We start from the raw sequence: 5,510 nt of genomic DNA on the forward strand, positions 1-5,510 counted from the left end.
GCTTAAATTTAGTTTTTAATGATATTGATTATTACTGAGAATGCTGTTAGTGGCTTCATAAGGCCTCAGGTTGTTGCATGTGATCATTTATTTGGTTTAAAATTGTTAATTTTCTCTTGTAATTTTTTTTTTAAAGTCTTGGGAGATCCAAGTTTTAGGGGAGACTCAGCCAAATTTTTTTCAAATCTTAAGTTAATTAGAAATTTAGTTTCTTGAAATAGTTTGAAGGTAATAACATTAGTTATATTCTTTAGGAGGTGACACATGGATCGTAGTTGGATGAATGCTAGATGAACGAGTGACGAGTATGATAATGGGGTGAAAGAATTTTTGAAATTTGCTAAGAAAAATGCTGTTGACAGTAGTAAAAGGTTCTATTATCCTTGTATTAATTGTTTGAATGAGAGGAGGCTAGGTGTTGTCAAAATAAGAGAGCACTTGGTTTGTGATGGGATTTGCAAAAATTATATGATATGAATTTGGCATGGTGAACGATTGGAAAATTATAGTAACATATCTTAATATGTGGAAGTTGATAATCTTGAGGATGAAGTAGAAATGAATGAAGATCGGTTAGAGGACATGATCCGTGATGTTGGGGAAGAGGCTTTTGAACGAGCACATGTGTATGATAACTTGTGCACTGACGCAGAGAAGCCTTTATACCATAGGTGCACTGATTTTAGTTTGTTATCTGGGGTGTTAAAACTAGTTACCTTAAAGGCAAGAGCTGGGTGGAGTGACCAAAGTTTCACATGGTTGCTAGAGTTACTTCAAATAATGTTTTCGAAAGGCAATGCACTACCAAATCATTATTATGATGCCAAGAAGATCTTGTGTCCAATGGGTATGAAGTATAAAAAAATACACGCATGTCCCAATGATTGTGTGTTGTATAGAAAAGAGCTTGAAGGGGAGGAGAAGTGTCTGAAATGTGACGCACTATGGTACAAAGAGAAAGGGGTTCCTATAAAGGTCTTATGGTATCCTCCAATTATACCAAGGTTCAAGCGTTTGTTTGCAAATACTAATGATGTGAAGAACTTGATATGGCATACAAATGAGAGGATATCTGATGGAAAACTTTAACATCCAGCCGATTCTCCTCAATGGAAGAAAATTGATCAATTGTTTCTCAAATTTGGCAATGAGCCAAGGAACTTGAGGCTCGGACTTTCTATCGATGGAATGAATCATTATGGTAGTCTTAGTAGTATACATAGTTCATGGCCTGTTCTTTTGGTGATTTACAATCTATCACCTAGGTTGTGCATGAAACAGAAGTACATGATGCTATCCATGTTGATTTCGAGACCAAAACAACCTGGAAATGATATTGATATTTACCTAAGACCTCTGATTGAAGATTTGAAAGTGTTATGGGAGGTAGGTGTGAAAGTGTTTGATGTAAATCATAAGGAGAATTTTAAGCTACGTGCTATGATCTTTTGTACTATAAATGATTTTCCTGCATATGGAAATATGTCTTGTTATAGTGTGAAAGGTCATAAAGCTTGTCCAATTTGTGAAGAAAGCACAAACTACCATCAACTTCAACATGGAAGGAAGACAGTCTACCTTGGCCATCAGAGGTTTCTTAGACGAGATCACCCGTATTGTAAATTGAAGAAAGCTTTTCATGGTCACTAAGAACATAATGATGCTCTAAATGCTTTGACTGGGGATCAAGTGTATGAACGTGTGAAAAACATTAATATTATCTTCGGTAAGACTAAAAAGAATACTGGTGCAAAAAGCATATGGAAAAAAAGGTCTATCTTTTTTGACCTCCCATATTGGCGTAATCTTGAAGTGAGGCATTGTATTGATGTTATGCACGTAGAGAAAAATGTGTGTGATAATATTATTGGAATGCTTTTGAACATACTAGGTAAGATTAAGGATGGTGTGAATGCAAGATTGGATTTGAAAGAAATGGGAATACGGGAAGAATTACACCCAAGACCAGAAGGTAAATGAACTTATTGTCCTCCAGCCTCTCATACATTATGCAAATCTGAGAAAACAAGTTTTTGTAAGTGTTTACATGGAATCAAAGTTCCTTCGGGGTATTCTTCAAATATTATGAAGCTTGTATCTGTGAAAGAGTTGAAACTGGTAGGCTTAAAATCTCATGATTGTCATGTCTTGATGCAACAACTATTACCTTTAACTATTCGAGACATATTGAAAGAAGATTTAAGACTTACAATAACTAGACTTTGTTTCTTTTTCAATGCTATATGCAATAAAGTTATTAATCCTCGTAAACTGGAAGAGTTAGAACAAGAAGCTTGTACTATCTTGTGCCAACTTGAGATGCACTTTCTTTCTATAGTTTTTAACATTATGGTTTACTTAATAATGCATCTAGTAAGGGAGGTAAAATTGTGTGGTCCTGTTTATTTGTGATGGATGTACCCAGTTGAGAGATACATGAAAATACTGAAAGGGTATGTTAGGAATCCATATCGACCTGAAGCATCGATAGTTGAGAAATATGTTGCTGAAGAAGCCATGGAGTTTTGTTCTGATTACTTGTCAAGTATAGAATCAATTGGACTTCCTAAATCTAGTCATGAAAAAAGGCAATATGGTTAAGGCACATGCGGAGTATCAGTGAAGAGCATGAATCATGATGAATTACAAGAAGTACATTTATATATCTTGAATAATATTGATGAAGTTAAAGATTACATATCTTCTCATAAAGAACTTCTAAAGGCAAAAAATTATCGAATGAGAATGACTGAACAAAAGTTGTTGAAAGAGCACAATAGGACTTTTGTAGACTAGTTCAAGCAGAAAATTTTGAATGAAAGTGGTGTTTCTGATACAGTTAAATGGTTGGCTGGAGGTCCTAACTTTGATGTTATATGTTGGAGTGCCTATGATATTAATGGGTATTCCTTTTATACAAAGTCCTTGGATATGGTGTGGGGCGTTGCTACTAGCAAACTAGAGTATCCGGGTCTTATGAGGGGTGTTGGATATGGTGTGGGCATTAAGGACTACTTTGGAGCACCAACACGTCCTAATTCAGGAGGTGTAGTGACTGGAGAAGAGCTTGATACATTGATATCCACTGTGAGGCAGCAGACTAAGGATGAGTTTGAAGCTTTATTTGTAGCTTGGCTTCTACAAATGAAAGAGCAAATGAAGGAGGAGATGATGAGCTCACGATAGGAGACAACTATTGAACCAGTTCATACGTCTCCTGGATTTCATAGTACAAAAGGGAGTAATATTCTTGAGCGTGTATCAGAGGGTCCTTCTAATGACAACATTGGTGAACCGTGTGAGATATTTCTAGAAGATCCTGATAGATGCTTGGTTGCTCTTGGTAGCATCTATAGCTTGGGGTCATCCATCCACCACAAGCAAATTCAAGATGATCAAGTGAGAGTGGTGGTTGCAGATCCAAAAGTGCCAGATGCTTTGGTTTCATTCCCTACTGATGAGGTGAAGACTGTGGTTGAAGCTGTTAGCAATTTAACCTATGACCCAAGAGACTTGTGAATCTAGTTCAAGCTATGGTATGAAATTTCATGAGTTTTTTATTATGTAGCAGCTTCCTAATATATGTTTTCTATTAGCTATTTCTTGCCTTTTTATTATGTAGAAGCTTTCCTCGCCGAATCTCCCGAAACTTCCACAACCCTCGTTGACTCCGCATCAGCGAATGATCTTAATGGTATATGATTTATCATTCGAATTCAAGAGTTTAGAAATGGATTCGAAGGTTGTGGTTAAGAAAGACATGATAGTGACAATTAAACGGGAAGATTTGGTTTGACTTTTGTCAAATAATTAGCTTACCACACCACACATTGAACTATTTATGATGTAAGTATGTTTTTCTTTAATATAATTGCATTGTTGTAAGTAAATTTAATCATCAAATTTAGTAAACTAATATAATTGCATTGTTGTAGGTACTTTCATCATTTGTGCATTACATCGGGCAAAGGTGATAAGTTTGGATTCCTTTGCCCTCATCACATGACAAAAGGACATTTTTATGGCTCCATATGTGCACTCGTAAGGATCAATTTATAATTAATAGTTTTTTTTAATATGGATTTACTTTAACTTGTATCATATTTAGTAGGGACTATTGGCAGTTATTTGTTCTTTCAATGAAGAGCAACACTGTCGTCTTTTTATGCTCCCTCCATTATAAACTTGGGAAAGAAATGAAGAAGACGATAGACTTGTAAGAATACTTTTACTAAACTATTTAATTTAATTTTTTAAATATATTATTTACTAACTTGGTGATCTTGATCATAGAGCAATAAGAACATATCAAACTGTAGTCTTACAAAAGCATGGACATGAGCTCAAGAAACCCACTTGGATCGAGCCAAAGGTGATGGTATACTTTATTAATATGTTCAATTATTAAGATTTTTTACTAATTTCTTATGATTTGTTTTTATACAGAGTCATAGACAACCGGTGAGGACGAACTTGTGCAATCTATATGTCATGAGACACATATTCAATATCATCACATTGAGCATGACCGAATTTACAAAAGAGGTAAATATATTTTTAAAAGTTTTATTTTATTATGTTATTTGAGATTGATTAATACGCCTATTTTGTGAATCAAATTTTAGATGTTCGACAATTCGGATATATTTCCTGAAGTTGAAATTGAAGAAATCCGCATATATTGGGCAACCTATTTTGAAAAATTGTGAGGTTTTTTGTTAGTTTCAGACAAGTTTTAATTTTGATAGTTGATACAATTTAGACAATTGTTATTTTTTTTAATAGTTAAATAGTTTTGTATAGTTGATAAATACTTGATAAACAATTGTAAATTAATTGAGCTGTTTGATTTGGCAATTTTTATGTACAGGAATGAGTAAAATCGATAAAATAAATACAGTATAAAAAAATTAAATACTTTTTACATCGGTTGGCTGTCCAACCGACGTAAAAAGTAGAGACTTTTTACATCGGTTGGCTGTCCAACCGACGTAAAAAGTAGAGACTTTTACATCAGTTGGCAGTCAACCGATGTAAAAGCTTCAAGTAAATTTTTTTTATTTTCTTATATATAATTTTCAACATCGGCTTTATAACCGTCGAGTTTATAATTGATGTAGAAAGATGAGACTTTCTACACCCCATGGAACAACATCACCTCTTTAACCACTGTAAAAAGTCATTTTTACCTAATGTAAAAAGTCATTTTTGTACTAGTGTTACTAAAATCTCTTTCAGTATAATGAGCCCCTTTTAAGCAATGGAGATTCATAATTTAGAAATAGATATGCATCGACATAGTTTATAAGTCATATCAAAGCGAATCCCCGTTTATGCATAAATATTCTACTAACCCATTTCAAGATTTAACTGTCAAGCTCAACGCAAGATCGATGTATGCTACAAGTGTGACATTCAAGTCAAAAATAATTGTACAATAAACATCCCAATAGACTAGAATTTCACACACACCACAACACGAATTGAAATTCAGACATGCTAGGAGACAA

This window comes from Prosopis cineraria, unplaced genomic scaffold (genome assembly GCF_029017545.1).
Source record: "Prosopis cineraria cultivar Desert tree isolate PC_DT_omini unplaced genomic scaffold, ASM2901754v1 PC1, whole genome shotgun sequence".
Classification (NCBI taxonomy): Eukaryota; Viridiplantae; Streptophyta; class Magnoliopsida; order Fabales; family Fabaceae; genus Prosopis; species Prosopis cineraria.